This window comes from Phascolarctos cinereus, unplaced genomic scaffold, assembly GCF_003287225.1.
Source record: "Phascolarctos cinereus isolate Bilbo 61053 unplaced genomic scaffold, phaCin_HiC Scaffold_4;HRSCAF=312, whole genome shotgun sequence".
NCBI classification, from domain to species: domain Eukaryota; kingdom Metazoa; phylum Chordata; class Mammalia; order Diprotodontia; family Phascolarctidae; genus Phascolarctos; species Phascolarctos cinereus.
In genome coordinates, this window is record NW_027555847.1 from 423,463,956 (window position 1) to 423,489,036 (window position 25,081).

Sequence of the window (25,081 nt, forward strand, 5' to 3'; positions counted from 1 at the left end):
CAGCTTCTACATTAAAGGATCAGAGGGCTTGGAATATGATATTCCAGAGGGCTAAGGAGCAAAGATTACAGCCAACAATCAACTACCCAGCAAATCTAAGCAAAATATTCTTAATGTCAAACTTGTCCTTCTAACCTGGCTTACTCTAACTCCCCAGTGACTTTTCCAAATACCCAGTGTCCTTCTCATACTGGCAACACCTTTATTTCTCTTTAATTTTATTTTTTTCCATTTAATAATATTCTATGTTTCCAATTACAAGCAAAGATAGCTTTCAATATTGACTTTCATGTTTTGAGTTCCAATTTTTTTCTCCCTCCCTCCTTGTTCCCTCCTTCCCAATACAGCAAGCAATCTGATATAGGCTATAAATGTACAATCATATTAAAGATATTTCCACATTAGTCATGTTGTGGAAAAGAAATCAGAATAAAAGGGGAAAACCATGCAAAAGAAAAAAAAGAGAAAATAGTATCCTTCTAACTTCATTCAGGCTCCAGAGATCTTTCTCTGGATGTGGATAACATTTTCCATCATGAGCCTTTTGGAACTGCTATGAATCATTGCATTGCTAAGGAGAGCTAAGTTTATCAAAATTGGTCATAGCACTCTGTTGCTATTACTGTGTATAATGTTCTCATGGGTCTGCTCACTTCACTCACATCACTTCATGTTAGTCTTTCCAGTTTTTTTTTTCTCAAATCTGCCTGCTCATCATTTCTTGTGGGACAATATTTTTCCATTCCATTCATACACCACACTTGCTCAGCCATTCAACAATTAATGGACATCCCCTCAATTTCCAATTATTTGCTAACATAAAAAGGGCTGCTATAAATATTTTTGTACATGTGGGTCCTTTTCCCATTTTTATGATCCCAATGGGATACAGACCTAGTAGTGGTATTACTGGATCAAAGGGTATGAAAAGTTTGATTACCTTTTGGGCATAGTTCCAAATTGCTTTCCAGAATGGTTGGATCAGTTCACAACTCCACCAACAATACATTAGTGTTCCAATTTTCCCACATCTTTTCTAACATTTATCATTTTCTTTTTTATCATATTAGCCAATCTTATAGGTGTGAGGCAGTAACTCAGATGTTTTAATCTGCATTTCTCTAATCAATAGTGAGGGAGAGCATATTTTTCCATATGACTAGATAGCTTTAACTACTTCATCTGAAAACTGCCTGTTCATATCCTTCAGCTATTTATTAGTTGGGGAATGACTTGTGTTCTTATAAATCTGATTCAGTTCTCTATTTTAGAAATGAAGCCTTTATCAGAAATACTGGCTATAAAAAATGTTTTCCAGCTTTCTGCTTTCCTTCTAATCTTGGTTGTATTGGCTTTACTTGTGCAAAAACTGTTTTCATTTATTTAATATAACCAAAATTCTCCAATTTGCATTTCATAATGTTCTCTATCTCTTGTTTGGTCACAAATTCACCCCTTTACCATAGATCTGATAGGTGAACTATTCCTTTTTCTCCTAATTTGCTTATATGTTATCACCTTTTATGTCTAAATCAGGTACCCATTTTGACCTTAACTTGGTATATGGTGTATGATATTGGTCTATGCCTACTTTCTGCCATAGTATTTTCCAGTTTTCTCAGCACTTTTTTTTCAAATAGTGAGTTGTTATTCTAGAAGCTGGAGTCTTTGAGTTTATTAAGCAGTAGATTAATATAGTCATTGACTACTGTGTCTTATGTACCTAACCTATTCCATTGATCCACCACTTTATTTCTTAGACAGTACCACAATGTAATTTTTGTATCAAGAAACAACATTAGAAAATAGAGAGAGTAAGACTTAAAAATGGAACATTAAGGGGGCCATTTTGATTCATAGACAGAGGATCAATTTAAAAAATAGTTTTATAAAAAAAATAATGAAGGCAATGGATTGAGAACTACAATCACAGATTAATTTGGTAATAAGTTGAAGATAATTGAAGTTGGCCTATTTAAGAAGTATACTTTTGTAGCTTAATGGTGACATGTTTGAAAATCATTTTAGATTTAAAACTACTTAAGATATGGAGAAATAGTTTAGATGAGAGAAATTTAAAGTTAAGCATGTCAGCTAGCTTCATATATTCAAACAATTTTAAAATGGCAGATAGATTCTGCAGAGAAATCATCTAAACCTCTCCTTTTTCAGATAAACAAATGAGTCCTAACAGGTGAATTATGTTGCCCAACTAATAAATAATTAGATCCAGGATTCTAGTGTAGATCTTCTGACTCCAAGAGAGCCTTTTCCTCTACATTATACAATTTGAAGTATTGTCATATGGAAAAAGAATTAAGTATATTTTCTCTGGAATTTTGTGGCAAGAATGAGGATCCATGGCTGGGAATTAGAGGTTGAATAATTTCAAAAAGAATGAAATTGACATTTTAAATATGTAATATTTATGTATTATTGCATTATGTAACTATATAATAGGTAAATTGTATAAATGTGTGATATTTAATATATATGAAAGCTTTATAAACTATATTTATGCAAAATTAATTAAATTAACACAAAAGAATGGGCTATCCCAAAAATTCAATTCAATTAAATAATTCTATCATAAAGTTATTTACTGAGCAGCTCCTATATTCAAGACAGAGCTCCCCATTAATGAAAGTATAGAATTAGAGTTTGGGGGGTTTCTAGTGATAATGTGGAAGAATTTCTGAGCTTGATAAGCCCTTGGGCTAGATGATCTCCATCATCCTTACCAAATCCAAAATTTTCAAATTCTATGAAAATTCATTGTGTCTCTCACCTGTTATTTGATGACATCAAAAGAACATAGTTGTGGTAAAGTGTTTAAAGTGACTGGAAAAATAGCCAATTCAGTGTTAACCCAAAATTCAGAAAGGCCAGAAAATAGTCTTAGTTTGGGATGTTTTAAGGTTTCTAAATTTAACTCTCCAGAACTCTACTTAAATATCATTTTGTTTAACCTTTTAAAATGAAGGATTTGCCCTTTAATGAGAAGTTGGCATCCTGTCATAAAGATGGAACAAAATGTGTCCAGACTTAATTTTGCTCCCAAGTAGGAATTTATTCTTTCTGTTTTTGCTTAGCATATACTAAAGATACAGATTCAGCATATATATATATATATATATATATATATATATGTATATATATATATATATGTATATATATATATATATGTATGTATATATATATATATATATATATATATATGTATATATATATATACAATTTGCTATGAAATATACAAAACATTTAGGAGGAGAATTGTGTTAATTACAAGTTTAAGCAATGAAATAGCCTACACAGAAGAGTGAGAGAATTGGTTTCTACGTTCTCTGTGGATGACTGAAAAAAATCACAATGCTATTTCATGACCAGGAAGTATCTCCCAAGCATAAGTCACATCTGGAAAGAAACCCAATCACTCAGAAGAAGGAAAAGAAGAAAAAAAATTAAATATATTTATTTATAGAATAGTCAGAAAGAAGGAAAGGAAACCTTATTACCCAAATCATGGCTTTGATATTTTTTTTTAACTATACTCAATGTATATAACACAACCTCTATCTTCAGTGATTGTTGAGATGAGTTAGAACTTGCCCAGGTAGATTTGTAATGAATCATATAAGCAACCAAGTCATTTTGCATATGGGAGGACAATTACTATTGAAAACATGGGGTTTTATTTGGCATAGGGCATCAGGCTGGTATATAGACTCATATCTTCCACATTAGCGATGTTTCCCAGATATCAGAATCACCCTGTAACTTCAGGACCAAAACTATCTGATGAAAAGGCAAGGTAATCTGAATTCTACCAGTTCATATCATGGGGCAGATAGGTGGCACAGTGGATAGAGCACTGGCTCTGGCGTCAGGAGGACAAGAGTTCAAATCTGGCATCAGACACATGATACTCACCAGTTGTGTGACCCTTGCAAAAAAAAAATCACTATCATGATTACTACCAAATTTTCGAACATTGTAAGTCTTAGGTGAGTGTGAAGTAAATATCTGCTCAGCAGTCCTTCAAATAGTCTTTCCCTTCAAAGTAAGAATAATGAGACTAATGGGCTATTTACATTGTTTGTTTTTGTGTTTTGTTTTCTCTTCCCGATATCTGTTTATATATCCCATTGTGTTTTTTGGGCCTTCAGTTTCTCTGATGGAAGAAATTAAACCTGCCCCATATCTGATGCACACATTGTACATCTCATGCCTTTGTAGAAAGAATCTCTGTTACCTGCATTTGAGGGAAACTTAGATACTCACCTTACCTTTGTTTTAAAGATTTCGTGGAGAAACACATGTGGAGTAATTCTTGACCAAAATAGAACTTGATCCACTTAGAGTCAGCCCCCCCCATCCCAGACTGAAACTATATCTTTGTGAGCTCAGAGTCAATAGGATGTTGAGCTCTTTGGACCTCATAGTACATAAGAAATAATGGACAAATTGTTCGGCCCATTTTTTTTATCACTCAAGTGGTCCATTCTATGTCCTACCATTTAGGATTACTGTCTGCCCTATAAATCTATCTTGTGTTTTCCTAGATACGTTGTTATGAGATCATCTCAACCTTAAATGACATGCCCCAAATGTTATCCATCCCCTCTATCTATAAAAAGGCAGCTAAGTGACACAGTGCATAGAGCTTTGTGCCTTAAGTCAGGAAGACTCATGTTGCTGAGTTGAAATCTGTCCTCAGACACTTACTAGCTGTGTGACCCTGGGCAAGTCACTTAACCCTATTTGCCTCAGTTTCCTCATCTGTTAAATGAACTGGAGATGGAAATAGCAAACTATTCCAGCATCAATGCCAAGAAACCCCTAAATGTGGTCACAAAGGTTTAGTTACAATAAAAAATGACAGAATCTTCCTCTCTTCTTCTACCTTTAGATCTATAAGATTATACAAAGGTCAGCACACCCTAAAATCAGAGAGAATATACTAGCACTTCCAGGATGGTGAACCAGAAAGGGAGCAGAGATCCTGGTTTTGTCCATTGTTATTTTTTGACTATGGGCATGTAATTAAGGATTAGCCAAGAAGCCCCTTTTATGAGCCTGCCCAGAGCTCATCAACATATTGAGCTGATTCATTTTAACTTGTGGAAAAACTAAGGAGTTTACTTCCAGAAGAATCACAGTGCCCTAAAAAGAAGATACCTTGGAGAAATTTGGGAGCATACAAGAAACATTGTACAAGTGGTTCTATTCTGCTAATCATGTGGTGATCTTTTACTGGCTCCAGATGTTGGATAAGAATTAGGGGAAACTTCAAAAGACTTTTTTTAGAATCAGCTTTTTCCTCTCTTTCTCTCCAGTTGAATTGTTTCTGTTGGTTTGGCACCTTCATTAATGATGTTTATTGAGAGACAATGATGTCAGGGTAGGGGCCTTGGACCCTCTCTCTACAATGCCAATACATACTTTCCACAATGTGGGCCTCATTTTGTTGCCTTTCTCAATGTTTTGGTATTTGTTTCAGGTAAAGTTATTGGAGAATATAAACTTGTGATTTTTGAAAGATCTGGAGAGGAAGACATCCAGGAGTCCAGGAGTTAAGTCTATGCCAAGCTTTGAAGCCAGCTGGGCCACAATACCACAAGGGACAAAGATCACAGAATTTAATAAAGACTCCTTGAACATCTAATCAGCCTTTGTACATGAAGTTGGTGGGACCTCTTCTTTGTAAAAATTTCCCTAAGTCTAAGCTAACTCTTTCTTTAGAACAAGGTGGTATAGAGGTGAGGAGAAATGTTTGTGTTCTTATAGCTATATCTTCCTAGTAAATATACTTTATAAAAGATAATTGAAATTAATTGGTTAAATAGAACTAAGACTTTAGTCTTTAGGTGGCTAAAAGTCCATTAGGTGGAGTGAGGGGAAAATACAATCATTGGGTGCTGAAGTTGGTGGCATTAGAGAAAAACAAATCAACTTCTCAGTGATACATACCCTTGGAGTCCCAAAGGGTACTGGTCTTGACTTGGTAGAGTGAACCCTAAGAAGACTTGCTACAGACAATTTACTTAAACTTGTTGAGCTTAAATTTCATAATTTATGAAAAGAAGAGGGCTCAATTAGATGACATTTGGACCCCTCCTAGTTTTAAATATACAATCCTATGATCTAGTGCTATATAACAGACATATAGGCCTAGTGTGGATAATCCAGTTGATTGTAGCCTAGCTCATGACAAGTACCTCACTTTTGTATTTGTATTCATAACACCTAGCATAATGCCTGATACACAATAGTCAATTCATAAATACCAAATTTCTCCACATAATTGTCACAGATTTTATACCAATTTGTTTGCAAAAAAGGGAGATGTGATCATTATGTGAAGCTTAAAAAATTGTGCTGGTATTACCTAAAAATCATTTATTGCTAAACTATCTTTGGTGCAAGATTAGGATTCACAGAATATTCATGGATATAAGTTAAAACTAAATACTGCCTTGGATTCAGGAGGACCTGAGTTCAAATCTAATCTCAGACACATGAAACTTACTAGCTGTATGACCATGGGCAAGTCACTTAACCCCAATTGCCTCACCAAAAAAAAAAAAAGGAAATGCAAAGCTGAATACTGACAATGCACATGTGCTGAGAATTCTAGGGTCATGGCACATAAAGCACAAGAGATAAATGTGTATCCATGCGCCACTAGTGAATGTTGCTACTCTGTTTACCTTTTAAGCACCATGATGAACAAAATCATATCATGCAACAATTATGCAATGAAAGTTATAAACCAATGTTTGAACTGAAAAAACACGGTGTGATGATCATGGGATGAAATACGGTACTTTTGAGAACTATAACAATAATAAAGGTGCCCAACATGCAAGTCCCAGAGTTGGTCAAAGGCTTATACTAATGTTATCTTAATAAGCCTTGGCTTCAAGTTCTAGGAATCTAGGCATACCAGCATGGAAAGTCTACAATAATACCTATATGACAGACAAAGGAGCAGACATAGCAAGCACTTATGGTCAAAATAATCCTGATTTAGAAAAGTGAGAAGAATTAACTTGCTTGAAAATTCAGTGAAAGAAGGTTATCTTGGGGAAGGTATCCATACAAAATATTCTGTCATTTAGCCAATACCTACCATTCCCTTCCCTAGTAGGCTGAGTTTCTACTTGTTTACTTACTTTTAAATCTCACTGTTTAGAACTCTCTTCTTGCTTAATATGCTGTACCTCTGTTTCACAGGTAAACATACAAGTAACAATATTTGTTGGTCAGTAGAACACAGGAGGGCTCCTAACTCTAACAGGTGTTATAGCACAGGTTCTCTTTGGATCTGGTCAGACAGGAAGACAGCTTTGAAGTGATTAAATGAACTTACTTCATTCTAGACTAGCCTTCTCAAAAGGAGTTGCTGATAATGGAAGCACCAACTCCTAGAGCATTCTCTAATCACACTTCTCACAGGGGTGAGAACAGGAGTACAAATCCTCATCCCCTGAGCCTCAATGGGGGCCAGTTGAGGCAAACACATAGATTCCTCCCAGCCTAGATAAAGGTCATTTAAGGCAGGTACATGCATTCCTCTATGCATTACCGAAATCCCAAAATCAGTTCCCCACTCACTGACCAGTGCCAACTTGCTTTATAGGGCAACAGACAAAGAAGTCATATTGCCAACAATAGCTTCACAGGTTAACTTTAACAATATCATCATCCCATGCAAGCATAGTAAAAATCAGTTATGTTATCCCTGTACCTCACTGCTCAAGCATGGTAGAGATGTTTTCAACCATAATTGAAGGTGGATATTATCTAAGATCCTGAAACTATTATCTAGAAAGGAATAATAAAATCCTCCTTACACACACTAAAATCTACCTTACTCACAAACTAATGTTGGATTTAGTATTCTTAGGGAATTTAGTTTCAAATAGCAAAGTGTCCAGATAATTTGTTCTCAGTTCATGACTTGTACCTTACTTCTTTTCCCAAATAATCTACTAATTGAACCTTAAAAACCACTGATGTATGGTGTTTTTACATTATCTTCATTTCTTTATAAATCTCTTTCCCATTTGTCTACCCAGAAAGCCATATCTCAGAAAAAAAGAGGATAAAAATTCAGCAAAACGTATCAAGTAAATGTGCAATTGTATGAAATGTTCTACTCTCATATTTCCCTATCTAAAAGAAGGGAGGAAACTATGCTATCATAACTATATAGTATTGTATCACTTTTTAAAATGTAATATTTAAATTTGTTATTGGAGTCATTGATTTATATTATTGGAGTCATTTTATTGTTTCTGCAAACTTCATTTTATATCAATTCATGTAAACATTCTCATAATCCTCTGTATTCCTAATTTCTTATGAAGCAAGAATGTGAGCAATTTGTTGAGTCACTGCTCAATTAATGGCCATCTATTTTGTTTATGTTTATTTGCTACTACAAAAAAGTACCATTATAAAAATTTATGTACATACAAAATCTTTCTTTTTTTGTTTTTCAAAGATATTTGGGGCACAAACCTCAAAGTTATGTCTTGGACCAATGGATATAGATATTTTAATCATTTTCTTAGAAGGAATGCAAATTTAGCTCTTCATTGATTGAACCACTTTACAGATCAACAGTGTGTTAGTGTGCCAGCCTTTCCACAAGCCTTGGAAACATTATCTATTCTCATATTTTGTCATCTTTGTCAATTTTCTGAAGCAGAAAAAAATTTCAAATTTTTTCTTATTGTTGATTTGGAGCACTTGATACTTTGTAATTTTTTGTTGGGGATTGTGTTGTTCTTATTGTTGTTGTTCATAATTTCAACCATATATCTATTTGGGGGGTGTATTTGGTCTTATGCCTGGTAGCCAGGAGGCACAGTGGATAAAGTTCTTGGCCTGAAGTATCAGTATTATCCATTTTATCTTTTGTTGTTACCTCTACTTCTTATTTGATTAAGACTTCTTCCCCTAACCATAGATGTGAAAGTTTGCTAATCTATTCCACATACCACCACCACCACCCTTAATCTTGCTTTTAATTTGTGTATGCCCTCCAATATTCAGGCTTTATATTCATTTTGATCTTATTGTAGTAAATGGTATTTACTGTATATACTATAAAATATTGTACTAAACCATATTTCTACCAAATTGCATTCTGGTTTTCTTAATAGATCTTGTGAAATAGAGAATTCTTCCCTAAGTAATTCATTCTCACATATATAATGGTTACTCTTTTTTAAAAATTAATTTATTTTGATTTATCAACAACCCACTTCCATAAGCTTTTGTTTCAAATTTTTCCCGCTCCCCCTCCACAAAACAGCCCAAAATTTGATATAAACTTACATATACATTCCTATTAAAAATATTTTCACATTAGTCATATTGTAAGGAAGAATTGGAACCAATGGGAGGAACCACAAGAAAGAGGAAACAAATAAAACAGAAGGAAAAAATAGCAAATAATATGCTTCACTGTGCATTCAAACTCCATAGTTCTTTCTTTGGATATGGATACCATTTTCCATCATGAGACTTTTGGTGATGTCTTAGATCTTGTGTTGCTGAGAAGGGCTAAGTCTGTCAAAGTTAGTCATCATACAGCACGGCTGTTACTGTGTACAACATTCTCCTGGTTCTGCTCACTTTACTCAACATCAGTCCATACAAGCCTTTCCAGTTTTTCTGAAGTCCACTTGCTCATCATTTCTTATAGCACAATAATATTCCATTACATTCATACACCACAACTTGTTCAGCCACTCCCCAATTGATGGGCATCCCCTCTATTTCCAATTCTTTGCCACCACAAAAAGAGCTGCTATAAATATTGCTGTACATGTAGGCCTTTTTCCACTTGTATGACCTATTTGAATACAGCCGTAGAAGTGCTATTCCTCGATCAAACGGTATGCACATTTTTATAGCCCTTTGGGCACAGTTCCAAATTGTTCTCAAAAATAGTTGGATCATTTCACAACTCCACCAACAATGCATTAATGTTCCAAATTTCCCACATATTCTCCACCATTTATCATTTACCTGTTTTGTCATGTTGGCCAATCTGATAGGTGTGATGTGGTACCTCTGAGTTGTTTTGGTTTGCATTTCTCTAATCAATAGTGAGTTAGAACACTTTTTTATAGATGGCTTTAATTTCCTCATCTGAGAACTGCCTGTTTATATTCTTTGACCATTTATCAATTGGGGAATGACTTGTATTCTTATAAATTTGACTTAATTCTACATATATTTTAGAAATGAGGCCCTTATCAGAGAGACTAGTTGTAAAAATTCTTTCCAAGTTTTCTGCTTTCCTTCTAACCTTGCTTGCATTGACTTTGTTTCTGCAAAAACTTTGCAAATTGATGTAATCAAAATTATCCATTTTGCTTTTCATTATGTTCTGTGTCTCCTGTTAGGTCACAAACTCTTCCGTTCTCCATGAATCTGATAGGTAAACTATTCTTTGCTCTCCCAGTTTACTTATAATATCAGGCTTTATATCTAAATCATGAATGCACCTATTTGACTTTATTTTGGTATAGGGTGTGAGGTTTTGGTTTTTGCCTAATTTCTGTTATACTCCTTTCAAGTTTTCCAAGCACTTTTTGCCAAACAGTGAGTTCTTATCCCAGAAACTGGGGTCTTTGGATTTATCAAATAGTAGATTATATAGTCATTGACTACTGTGTCTTGCATACCTAACCTATTCCACTGATCCACCACTCTATTTCTTAGCCAGTGCCAAGTAGTTTTCATGACTGCTGCTTTATAATTCAATTTAAGATCTGGAACAGCTAGGTCACCTTCCCCTACATGTCTTTTCATTAGTTCCCTTGATATTCTGGAACTTTTACTTTTCCAAATGAATGTTGTTATTGTTTCTTCTAGCTCTATAAAATATTTTTGATAGTTTGATTGGTGTAGCACTGAATAAATAAATTAGCTTAGTTAAAATTGTCATTTTTATTATATTAGCTCAACCTACTCATGATCATCTGATGTTTTTCCAATTATTTACATCTGACTTTATTTGTGTGAAAAGTTCATATAGTTCCTGGGTTAGTTTTAGTGGGTACATTCCTAAATATTTTATAATGTCTACAGTAACTTTAAATGGAATTTATCTTTCTATCTCTTGCTGTTAGGCTTTATTGGTAATACATTCAAATGCCAATGATTTGTGTGGGTTTATTTTATATCCTGCAACCTTGCTAAAGCTGTTTATTATTTCAAGTAGTTTTTTACTTGATTCTCTAGGATTCTCTAGTATATCATCATATCATCTGCAGAGTGAAAGTTTTGTTTCTTCTTTGCTTATTCTAATATCATCAATTCATTTTTCTTCTCTTATTGCTAAAACTAACATTTCCAGTATGATATTGAAAAACAGTGGTGATAATGGACATCCTTGTTTCACCCCCAATCTTATTGGAAATGCTTCTACTTTGTCACCATTACATATGATGTTTGCTGAAGGTTTTAGGTAGATAGTACTTATTATTTTAAGGAAGACTATTTATTCCTATACTTTCTAGTATTTTTAACAGGAATGAGTGTTGTATTTTATCAAAAGCTGTTTCTACATCTTTTTAGATGATTATGTGATTTCTCTTAGTTTTGTTGTTGATGTTGTCAATTATGCTGATAGTTTTCCTAATATTGAACCAGCTTTGCATTCCTGGTATAAATCCTACCTCGTCATAATGTATCATTCTTGTGATAAGTTGCTGTTATCTATTTGCTAATATTTTATTTAAATGTTTTTGCATCTATGTTCATTAGGGAAATTGCTCTATAATTTTCTTTCTCTGTTTTGACTCTTCCTGGTTTAGGTATCAGCAACATATTTGTATCATAAAAAGAATTTGGTAAGACTCCTTCTTCACCTGTTTTCCCAAATAGTCGAAACAGTATTGGAATAAATTGTTCTTTAAATGTTTGATAATATTTGCTTATAAATCCATCTGGCCCTGCAGATTTTTTCCTAGGGAGTTCATCAATGGCTTGTTTAATTTATTATTCTGAGATGTGGTTATTTACATGTTTTACTTTCTCTTCTGTTGATCTAGGTAATTTATATTTTTGTAAATATCCATCCATTTCAATAAGATTGCCAAATTTGTTGGCATACAGTTGGGCAAAATGTTTCCTAATTATTGTTTTGATTTTCTCTTTATTGGTGGTGAATTCACCCTTCTCATTTTGGATACTCATAATTTGTTTTTTTTTTCTTTTTTTTAATTAAATTGACCAAAGGATTATCTATTTTAATGTTGTTGTTGTTTTTGTCATAAAGCTACTTTACATTGAATTTATTAGTTCAATAGTTTCTTAATTTCAATTTTACTAATCTCTCCTTTGGTTTTCAATATTTCTAATTTGGTGTTTAATTGAGGATTTTTAATTTGTCTTTTTTTTGTAGTTTTTTTTTTTAGTTGCATAGCCAATTCATTGATCTCCTCTTTCTCTATTTTATTCATGTAAGTATTTAGAGATAGGAAACTTCCCCTAAGAACTGCTTTCACTGATTCCCATAAGTTTTGATATATTGTCTCATTGTTGTCATTTTATTAGAGGAAGTTATTATTTCTATAATTTGTTGTTTGACCCGGTCATTCTTTAGGATTAGATTATTTAGTTTCCAATTAATTTTTAGCCTGTAATTCCATGGCCTTTTTACATACATTTTTTATTGCATTGCGATCTGATGCCCTAGTCCATGGTCAGGTATGTGTCATGCACCACCGAGAAAAAAAGTAAATTCCTTTCTATCCTCTTTCAATTTCCTCCACAGGTCTACCATATCTAACCTTTCTAAAATTCTATTTACCTCCTTTGCTTATTTCTTGTTTATTTTTAGTTAGATTTATCTAGTTCAGAGAGGGGGAATTTGGCTACTATATTCCTTGGCATTTTCAATTTGGGATCTCTTTCAGGAAGTGATCAGTGGATTCTTTCTGTAGCTATTTTACCCTCTTATTCTAGGACCTCAGGGCAGTTTTCTTTGATGATTTCTTGAAAGATGCTGTCCATGCCCTTTTTTACATTGTGGTTTTCAGGTAGACCAATAATTTTAAATTGTCTCTCTTGGATCTATTTTCCAGGTCAGTTGTTTTATGAGATATTTGACATTTTCATCTATTTTTTCATTCTTTTGTTTCTGTTTGACTGATTCTCACTCTCATACAGAGCCATTAGTTTCCACTTGGCCAATTCTAGTTTTTATCAAATTGTTTTCTTCTATTAGATTTTGTACCTCCTTCTCCATTTGGCCAATTCTGCTTTTTATGGAGTTGTTTTCTTCAGCGTATTTTTTTTCCAGTTAGCCAATAGTATTTTTTATTTTTTTAAATATAAATTTATTTATTTTTAGTTTTCAACATTCACTTCCACAAGTTTTCGCGTTCCAAATTTCTCAACCCTACCTCACCCCAAGATGGCATGCATTCTGAATACCCCTTCCCCTAGTCTGCCTTCTCCTCTATCTCTCCCCCCCTCCCTTCTCTTATCCCCTTCCCCTTGTATTTTCCTGTAGAGCATGATAGACTTCTCTACCCCACTTTCTGTATGTCTTATTTCCCAGTTGCATGTGAAAATATTTTTTTAAAACATGTGTTTTTAAAACTTTGAGTTCCAAATTTTCTCCCTTCCTCCCTCCCCACCCACCCTCATTGAAAAGGCAAGCAACTCAATATAGGTTATACATGTGCAGTTATGCAAAACACTTCCACAGTAGACATGTTGTGAAAAACTAACTCTATTCCCCTAATCCTATCCTGCCCTCCCATTTATTCCATTCTTTCTTTTGACCCTGTCCCTCCTCAGAAGTATTTGCTTCTGATTACCCTCTTTCCCAATCTGCCTTCCTCTCTATCATCCCCTGCTCTCTTGTCCCCTTCTCCCCCTATTTTCCTGTAGGGTAAGACAGATTTCCATACCCAATTGAATGTGTATGTTACTCTCTCCTTAAGCCAAATCCTATGAGAATAAGATTCCCTCATTCCCTCTCACCTTCCCCTGTTTCCCCTCCACTGAGAGACTTTTCTGTTTTTTTTGTGAGATAATTTACCCCATTCTACCTCTCCCTTTCTTCTAGTATCATCCTCTCTCATCCCTTAATTTTATTCTCCAGATATGACCCCTTAATCTTCAACTCACCCTGTGCCCTCTATTATCTATCTATCTATCTACATTACAATTTTTTTCCTTCAATTACCCTAATACTGACAAAGTTCTCATGAGTTACAAATATCATCTTTCCACGCAGGAATGCAAACAGTTCAATCTTAATAAGTCTCTTATAATTTCTCTTTCCTGTTTACCTCTTCATGTTCCACTGGAGTCCTGTATTTGAAAGTCAAATTTTCTATTTAGCTCTGGTCTTTTCATCAGAATGCTTGAAAGTCCTCTATTTCACTGAATGACCATTTTTTCCCCTGAAGGATTACTCAGTTTGCTGGGTAGATTCTTGGTTGTAATCCTATCTCCTTTGCCCTCCAGAATATTATATTCCATGCCCTGCTGGTCCTTTAATGTAGAAGCTGCTAAATCTTGTGTTATCCTGATTGTGTTTCCACAGTACTTGAATTGTTTCCTTCTGGCAGCTTGTAATATTTTCTCCTTGACCTGGGAACTCTGGAATTTGGCTACAATATTCCTAGGAGTTTTCCTTTGGGGATCTCTTTCAGGAGGAGATCTGTGGATTCTTTCAATTTCTATTTTGCCCTCTGGTTCTAATATCAGGGCAGTTTTCCTTGATAATTTCTTGAAAGATGATGTCTAGGCTCTTTTTTTGATCATGGCTTTCAGATAGTCCAATAATTTTTAAATTCTCTCTCCTGGATCTATTTTCCAGGTCAGTTGTTTTTCCAATGAGATATTTCACATTGTTTTCTAATTTTTCATTCTTTTGGATTTGTTTTACAGTGTCTTGATTTCTCATAAAGTCACTATCTTCCAATTGCTCTATCTTAATTTTTAAGGAAGTATTTTCTTCAGTAATCTTTTGGACTTCCTTTTCCATTTGGCCAATTTTTCTTTTTAGGGCATTTTTCTCCTCATTGGCTTTTTGGACCTCTTTTGCCATTTGGGTTAGGCTTTTTTTAAGGTGTTATTTTCTTCAGTATTTTTTTGGGACTCCTTTAGCAAGCTGTTGACTTGTTTTTCATGATTTTCTTGCATCACTCTCATTTCTCTTCCCAGTTTTTCCTCTACTTCCCTTACTTGCTTCTCAAAATCCCTTTTGAGCTCTTCCAAGGCCTGGGACTGATTCATATTTTTCTTGGAGGCTTTGGATGTAAGAGCTTTGACTTTTGTTTTCTTCTGGTTGTATATTTTGATCTTCTTTGTTACCAAAGTAAGATAATATAGTCTAACTCTTTTTGCACTGCCTGCTCATCATCCCAGCCAACTACTTGAGTTTTAAACTCTTTGTTAAGGTAAGAGTCTGCTTCCAATGTGGAGAGTGTACTGTCCCAATCTTCAGGGGTTTGTATAGCTGTTTTCAGAGATACTTGTAGGGACCTGTAAATTTTCAGTTCTTCCAAGGTGGTATGATAAGGGACGAGGTGTTTACTCCTTTCCTGGCCTGTGAACACAAGTACCTCTTTCTGTCCTGTAACTGTGAGGAAGGTCTCCTGTCCGCAGCCACTACAAGCTCCACCACACCAGCACTCCTCCTCACCCCAGCACCACTGCCCAGAACTGTCACCCAGGTCCACACACCGGCAAAGCAAGAGATTCCTGACTCAGCACTGGCACAGAGATCCCTGCAATCTCTCTCTGATCAGCCACTGGATTCCCCCTCAGTCTGTGGGCTGTAAACTCAGGAAGGAGCTGCCCCCCCAAGGCCACGCTCCTGGGGAATGGATCTGAAACCTAGCCTTCCTCTCTGAGCACCAACAGAAACAGACTTTTCCCACTGACCTTCTAAGTTGTCTTTGGCATTAATGGATTGAGGAGTCTGGAAACCTCCACAGCTGCCCGTGATTCAGTTCTCTGAAGCCTGCTCAAGGTTTGCTGCAGCCTGTGTGCCCATGCTGCTCTGTGCTCCCAACCCGGCACGATACACCTTTCTGATCAATCATCCAGGTTTTCTTGGGCTGGAAATTTATTTCACTCTGTCTTTTTGTGGATTCTGCTGCTTCAGAATTTGTTTAGAGCCATTTTTTATGAGTATTTGGAGGGGTTTGGGGGAGAGCTTAAGCAAGTCACTGCTTTCACTCTGCCATCTTTGACCTACTCCAAATGTAATTTTTAGAGACTTGTTTTCTTCAGTGTACTTTTTTTCCAGTTGGCCAATTGTATTTTTTAGGGACTTGTTTTCTTCAATGTATTTTTTCCCCCATTTGCCCAATTGCAGTTTTTTTTTTCCAATTGAAAAATTTATTTAAACAGATCAAATAAAACAGGTGCCTTCTTGTCTCTGCACTTAGAAGAATGTGTTGGGCCTCTTGGTAGTAAAGCATGGTTTGTGCTGGTGACACAGAACTCTGTGGGGCAGAGGGAACTTGATTTAGGAGTCAAGAAACTGCTTGACTGCAGGCCAGAGGCACTTGCTGGCAGGAATTTCTTCCACTTTAATGATCTGGATGGAGTGAGCCTGGACACGGTGATGGGCTCCCATATCTTGGTAACACTAAGTGTTAGCATCAGCAGTGGTCAGGTCCCTATACTTTCTGTACATGTTGTGGGTTCCACTCCTGGAATCATAGTGCAGACAGATGCCAAAGTTTTTCACCCTAAGAGGGAACTTTTCAAAGACCTGTCCACAGTATACAATTTCTCTAGAAAACTTCATCTTTTTCAGCTGGGAAACGAAGTACCAGAATCCAACATGATTTGGAGCAAAGATCCACATCCCATAAAGAGGAGGCACTGGATTCTTGGGAGTAGGCAGGCAGCATCCAACTACTTTATATTCTCTCAGGATACCTGAGGCCTTCATTTTACTGCCACCTCACTCTCTGCCAACCTGCAAAAGGAAAAAGCCATTTTTTTTTAAGGACTTGTTTTCTACAGTTAATTTTTGTCAGTCTTTTTCCAAGCTATTGACTCTCTCTTGCATACCTCTCATTTTTTCCCCAATTTTTCTCCTACCTCTCTTATTTGAGTTTCAAAATATTTCTTGACCTCTTCCAAGAAGGCTTTTGGGATGCAGACCAATTCATATTCCCTTTTGAGATTTCAGATATGGGTTTGTTAAAAATGTTGTCCTCTTCAGAATTTCTGCCTTAATTTTCACCGTCCCCATAACAAGAATCTAGGTTAGTTTCTTTTTGCTCAAGGTGTTTGCTTATTTCTTGGTCTTTAAAAAAAATTGAGCCCTCCTACTGGGGAGCAGAGGGCATCAACCCAAGCTTCTTCTGCTGAGAGCCCAGGGCCTGGTCACCAGCTTTGTGTGCTGGGGCCTCAACTGCTGGCAGTTGGAGGCTGTAGGATTCTGGTAGTTTACCTTGTATTGGGCTGGAATTAGCAACACTGAAGCTCTAAAGGTAGGGGTGGTTAGTCTGGCCTCTGGAGTTTGCCTGCTCACCTGGGCCTTTCCCTTCACTTTATTTGGCTCCTTGTAGATAGATGTTTCACTGCTGCAAGATTTTTCTCTGCCTGGGGCTATCCCTCTATTTGTTGTGCATCCCAGAGTTTTGCTGAGGCACTGGGAGACTTGGCTGCTGTAGAATGCCATGGTATGTGGTGATTTTCCAAGCTAGTTTTACCCCATTTCCCTGCCCATACTGAGGCACTCAGGGGTCCTGGTGTTGGTACCTGTCTGCTCCATTACCTGGGGTTCAGGATATTTCTCTGGTATGCTAAGTTTGGGCTTTCCACTAGCTTGTTGAGATGTTTCCAGTTCTGTACTGCTCCCCCTCCCCCAGGGCAAGAGGAGCCTTCCCTTATTAATCATTAAAGCTTCCTAGGCTACGGGACTGCTGCATCCAATATTTCTGGTGGTTCAGCTGTTTTTCCTGTGGCAATATTTTCTGGGCTTTCAGAGTTTAATAAGAAATGGTAAGAGTGACTTCTTTCTTACTCCACCATCTTGGCTCCAGAACAAGACCTCTCTTTCACCTCCTACCTATAATAGTTACTCTTAATCATACCATTATTTACCCAGATGTTCCTAAGGGGTTCAGTTTTAATACTTTGATTCTACTTATATTTCTCAAGCTTGTCTTTCTTCTCCACTTGTATTGCAACAAAATAGTTCAAACTCATTTTTTTGCCTTTTATTTTGTTTCCTGCTTTAAACATTTTCCCATCTGTCCCCTTCTACTTGATCCTTCATACTGTGACTGCCTATTTTTTTTTATTTTTAATGCAGCTGTAATCATAATACCCTTCTATCAAAAAAAAATCTTCACTGCCTCCAAATTGCCTATAGATAAAGTATATACTCTTCAATGATCTCCATAATCTTTCCACAAAATATAAAGATTATACCTTACTAACTTTTTCTTATATATTCTCTTTCACATTGCCCCCATCTCTATACACATATATTCTTCCCTTCAGTGCAAAATCCAAATTCCATTTTATTTGTGAAGCACATTGCCTGGACCATTCTACTTACCTAACTTTCTCTTTATTCATAGTTATTTGGTTATGTCAATCTCCCTATTTGAATGGAAGCACTTTGAAAACTCATTCTGTATCATGTCTCTATACATCAAAAACCTAGCAGTGTGACTTGCATATTTGGGACAGACTTAAGCAATATGTGGTGAATTGACCTAACTTGTTGAATTTTGAAGGGGCACAGGTTGTTCATGGAATATTTTTGGTTCTCCACGTAACACTCAATTTCACATTCTGGGAAAATAAAAGTGGAAACCAATGGACAACACCTTTCTGCCTAGTGTATGAAGTTAGACAAGGAAAAATTCAAGACAATATTTCCAGTCCAGCTGACATGTTAGTTGAAGTGAAACAGGGTTCATTTGTTTATTTTGTTTATAACCTAGGTCAGTATAGGTATAGTCAGATTCATTAAAACACTTCCAACCTATGTATCTGTCCAACTAAGTCAGACCAAAATGATATTAATAATGATGATTATTATGTATTAATCATAATGTAATCTAAGTAAATTGTTATTTTTATTACTGTTATACCCTATTGGGGAAGAGATAAAGGAGGAAAGTGAAGGAAAAAATCAGGCTTAAAATGAGAAAAAATTAACAGTTAATTATCTGATCTTTTTTATGTGATTCAAGCATTCAGTAATTTGGAAACAATAGGATAATGGAATTTTTCAGTTGGCATTGAATAGATTTTTTGGGGTTTGTGCATATGTGTGTGTTTGCATGTATGTTTGAGAAATATAGCATTTGTGTATATATTTAAGTATATAGTATAAGAATGAGATTAAGATTAAAATTGAAGACATTATAACTTTGGTCACTAGGAAAATAAAACAAACACTCAATTGTTTATTTTCCAGAAATAATATAGTAATAAATTTTGTGGCAGTTTCTTCATGGTGTGGAGCATTGAAGTGTTATGATTTCCATCTTAATAACTTAATCAGACTACTTGTTTTAGCTGTATCACTTCCCATGATTTGTGCTGTGCTGTGAATATGTAATAACCATGCAAAGAGCTTTTTCCCTGTGTTTCTCTGGGGGGAAATCTATATTGAATTTTATTTTGTTTTATGTTTTTCAAGAAATATCTTTCTTTACACTCCATGGGAGAAAAAACCCAGGAATTATAGGGCTTAACTTCAGGGTTCTTTTCAGTTTCTTCCTTACCATTGTTTTTCATTGAAATATATGTATTTAGGGGCAGTTAGGTGGCTCAATTGATAGAGCACCGGTCCTGGATTTGGGAGAATCTCAGTTCAAATCAGGCCTCAGACACATAACACTTACTAGCTATGTGACCCTGGGCAAGTCACTTAACCCTATTGCCTAGCCCCCGCAAAAAAATTTAGTAGTAGTCTGTTGTAAAAATGCTGTCAATGACAACAAATGATTAAAAAGATGCTCTGCTCAAATTATCAGTGAAAAAGAAAAAGCCACGAAAAATAATTTGATTCTGTTAACTAAATAGAACACAGCTATATATCAAAATGTTTCTAATTCCTCCAAATTACATTCTAGTTCTATCTTAATCACATATATTTCACATTTAGTCTTAGATTTCAGGACTTTTTTAAGAAAAAAAAATTAACTTTGTTCAGAAAAGATGGGGCAAATTCTGGTCCACAATCACGTGTCTTTCATGGTTTAATTGTTTTTATTTTTTTTATTTAAAAGTATTTTCCTGATTACACATAAAGACAGTTTTCAGTATTCACTTTTGTAAAATTTTGAGTTCCACATTTCTCTGCTTTTTTTCCTTCCCTCCCTCCTCCCCAAGAGAACAAGAAATCTGATGTAGGTTATACATGTGCAATCATGTTAAACATTTCCACATCGGTTATATTGTGAAAGAAGAATCAGGAAAAAAAAAAGAAAGGAAAATGAAAGAACAAAAAACAAAACGAAAAAGGGGAAATAGTATGCTTGGATTTGCGTTCCAACTCCACAGTTCTTTCTCTGCATGTGGTTAGCATTTTCTGTCACAAATCATTTGGAATTGTCTTGGGTTCATTGTATTGCTGAGAAGAACTGTGTCTATCAAAGTCAATCATCACATAACATTACTGTTACTGTTTACAGTGTTTTCCTGGGTCTGCTCATTTCACTCAGCATCAGTTAATTAAAGTCTTTGCATTTTTTCTGAAGTCTGCCTGGTCATCATTTCTTACAGCACAATAGTATTCCATTATATTCATGTACTACGACTTGTTCAGCCATTCCCAATTGATGGGCATCTCCTCAATTTCTAATTCTTTGCCACCACTGAAAGTGCTAATAGAAATATTTTTGTACATGTTGGTCTTTTACCATTTTTACAATTTCTTTGGTATACAGACTTAGTAGTGGTATTGCTAGATGATATGTATTCACTATTCTGTAGCCCTTTGGGCACAGTTCCAAATTGCTCTCTAGAATGGTTAGATCAGTTCACAACTACACCAAGAATGCATTAGTGTTCTGATTTTCCTACATCTTCTCCAACACTCATCATTTTCCTTTTTTTTTTATCATATTATCCAATATGACAGGTGTGAAGTAATAGATTATTTAAATGACTATTTTAACCTCTGGTTCTAGGATATAAGGGCTATTTTCCTTGATAACTTTTTGAAAGACACCTTCCAGGTTCTTTCATCTTTTTTTAAAATTTTTATCATGGCTTTCAGGCAATCCAATAATTCTTAAAGCATCTCTTCTAGATCTATTTTCCAGATGATTTGTTTTTCCAATGAGGTATTTACATTTAAGATTATTTTTGAATTTTTCCAAAGGGACTTTTGGGGCTTTTCCAAGGGGATCAATTCATATTCCTTTTTGAGGCTTCACATCTAGACATTTTGACATGGTTGTCCTCTTCTAAGTTTGTGTTTTGATCTTCCCTGTTCCCATATTAGCTTTCTAAGGTAAGGACTCTTTTTGGGTTTTTGCTCATTTTTTAAAGTTGAGTTCTGCTCCTGTGGCACAGGTGGCACTGTCTTAAGCTTCTTGTGCTGGAGACCAGGGGTCTGGTTACTGGCCTTACATACAGGAACCCCAGGTGCTTGTGGCTTGCCCACTTTGCTGGTGTGGCCTGGCCTAGTGTGGCACAGGAGTTCTGGGGCTGGAAATTTGCTTTCTTCACTGGAGCTGAAAGCCTGACAATTGGCCTGCTGTGCCACTAGCCTGCTCACCCAGGACCTAATGGCCTTGGTTGCAGATCTATGCTGTGGCTAAGAGCATCTCATTGGCTTGCCCTGACATAATATGTACTGGGCTGTGCTCCCCTTTTACCCAAGTGAGACAGACCTTTCCTGAAGTCATTCTAAGTTATCTTAAGCTGAGAAATTGTTTCACTACTATTTTGGTGGGTTCTCTCACTCCAGAATATGTTTAGAGGCTTGACTTAACAGGGGAAACTGGAGAGAGCTCAGACAACTTCCTGACTTCTCTCCAGCATCTTCCAAGTCTTTCATTTTTATCAAAAATTTATAGAACCACAAATAACATATTAATATCAGGTAGTATTCATTCCTTTTATCTTCACCTTCCTTTTCATGTAATTTCCTTATTTTCTGTGGATACCAGAAGCTGTAGTGAATTAGCTCTGGGGACATATGAATGAAGATTGAATGACAGCTATTTCTACTTTAATTATCCATTTAGAAGTTATGTGCTTTGGATGCTATTTTGGGTAATGTTACTTAGGAAGCATGTGAATTGTATTGCGGATTTGCTCTTCATTTTCCAGGTTGTGAACAGTAAATGTGCACAGTGGATTTCTACGTGTAGATGTAAGGAATACCAGTATAAGTCATCTTATTCCTCTGTATGCATAGTCCATGGTCATGTAAACATATTCCATTTGATGAAGCAGAAGAGTGACAAGAAAGGAGTAGAATTCATTGCAGAATTTATGATAAAAAATAACATATAACCTATTTACTATGAATGTCCAAAGTTAACTATTTAAGATTTTATGCTTTTCTTTATCAGAAGTCTTGTTTTTGTTTTTGTTTTCCATAAGAAGGTATTCACTTACCTTAGTTTCTAGGGAAGAATTATGTGAAATTAAAATATACTTGTGAAACATAAACAATTTAATTTATTACAACTATTTTCCTTAATGAAAACCATAACAAGTTAATAAAATTATAATTAATTCATTCACTTCATATATTCTAAGATTTTTTTCTAGGGAAAAGACCACTGTATACATAGTCAAAAATGCTAGATTCAAATCTGAGCTCTGATGTTCACTAGGTATAGAAACAGATAAATAATATCTACGTCCTCATTAGCAAAATAAGCACATTGTACTAAGATATTGCACAACTCTAAAACCTACAATCCTAAAAATCTTGAAAGGAATTGTGAGATTAACTATTTGCTAGAGATTTGACAGGGACTACTGGGTAAGTAGCCACTTTAAATGAATCCATAAGTAGAAAAGGGGGAAATTATATGGCAAAAGAGAATTTTCTATGACATCTAACAAATGAACAAAAGGTTTAAAAGATGGGTCTAATAGAATTACAGCTTCAATAAACCTGAGTCCAACTCATTGATTTGGGGAAATTAAGATAATGAGGGTTCTCTGTCACCGTACATTTATAGAAATATGTTAAAACTAGCCTGTACAGAGAGGAGAAATAGAGGGCCCCCTTAAAAAAGAGTTATAATCACATGAAAAAGTTTTAGGGATGTATAAAAGAGTTAGATTATATGTTGAGTAAATGTTCTTACTAAGTTTGTTACCTAGTTTCAAGATGTATACTGTGAACAGTGTCTATGGTTTAATAGTTTGAGGAATATTTACGAATCGTATCCAGGGTGTCCTTTTGTCTTGCTAGATGACTAACAGAGCAAGTGCAATAAGCCTCATGGCCTTCACAATATATGCCTTAGGCATGATCCTATGGAACAAAAGAGATTGAAAACATATCTCTGTAGAAGGAGGGTAGTTGGAGGAAAAAAATTATATGTATGTATAGGTAGATAGATAGATAGATAGATAGATAGATAGATAGATAGATAGAGTGCACAGGGTGAGTTGAAGATTAAGGGGTCATATCTGGAGAATAAAATTAAATGATAAGAGAGGATTATATTTGGAGAAGAAAGAGAGAGGTAGAATTGGGGTAAATTATCTCACAAAAAAAACAGAAAAGAAAATGCTCTTACAGTGGAGGGGAAATGGGGGAAGGTGAGAGGGAATGAGGGAATTTTATTCTCATAGGATTTGGCTTAAGGAGGGAATAACATACATATTCTATTGGTAAGGAAATCTGTCTTACCTGATGGGAAAATAGGGGGAAAAGGGGACAAGAGAACAGGGAGATGATAGAGAGGAGGGCAGATTGGGAAAGAGGGTAATCAGAAGCAAATACTTCTGAAGAGAGACAGAGTCAAAAGAAAGAATAGAATAAATGGGCGGGCAGGATAGGATTAAGGGAAATGGAGTTAGTTTTTCACAACATGTCTACTGTGGAAGTGTTTTGCATAACTGCACATGTAAAACCTCTATTGAGTTGCTTGCCTTTTCTATTAATGGTGGGTGGGGAGGGAGGAAGGGAGAAGATCTAAAACCTAAAGTTTTAAAAACATATATTTTAAAAAAATGTTTTCACATGCTACTGGGAAATAAGAAATACAGGAAATGGGCTACAGAAGTCTGTCCTGCCCTACAGGAAAATAGAAGGGGAAGGGAATAAGAGAAGGAGGAAAGAGATAGAAGAGAGAGCAGACTAGGGGAAGGGATATTCAGAATGCATGCCATCTTGGGGTGTGGGAGGGGTAAGATGGGGTGAAAATTTGGAACTCAAAATCTTGTGGAAGTCAATATTGAACACTGAAAATAAATTAATTTATAAAAAATTTTAAAAAAAGAAGGAAGAAATGATCTTCACCATAAGGTCTATCACTGTTATGTCTGGATGAGGGGACCTTTGGTTTATAGTAGGCCACATTAACTTTGGTGAATGAGATGCCAAGGGCAAAATCTCTATTCTTTGAGAGCAATAATGACAATATTGCTAATATCCAGGCTATGCCTTGTTAAGAAAGGATAATGTTTTTTAAAGGAAAAAATTCTGTTAGCATCACAGATCTTTCCAGGGAATCTGTCTCCTTAAGGGAAACTTGTGCCAAACATACCTTGAAGAGATTTGACCTTTCTCCATAAAACGAGCAAACACTCATCAGTCTTACAAGAGCAAATAATTACCTGGAAATTCACAAGAGAATGTTTGTTTAAAGAGTAAGAATAGAGAACTAGAAACTGTGTTTTGGTCATCTGTTCACATCAATAAAACTCTACAAAGTCCAAAAGATTTGTGAGCTGTTCTTCCTTCTATCTATAATTAAAATATATTAGACAATATGACTGTTCAATAACCACACAGTCTCAGGGTCACAGAACCTATGCTACAGTTTCAATAGACATGTCTCTCTTTTTTTTCTACCTGATCTATGATTTCATTAGTGCAGGCGTCTTCCAATGAGCTACTCCTTTT

General features: G+C 35.5%; 1 pseudogene; it reads right to left on the reverse strand.

Annotated features, from left to right (window-relative positions):
• Window positions 1-16,438: 16,438 nt before the first annotated feature.
• LOC110217978 (large ribosomal subunit protein eL20 pseudogene) lies at window positions 16,439-16,954 on the reverse strand (annotated as a pseudogene).
• Window positions 16,955-25,081: the final 8,127 nt, after the last annotated feature.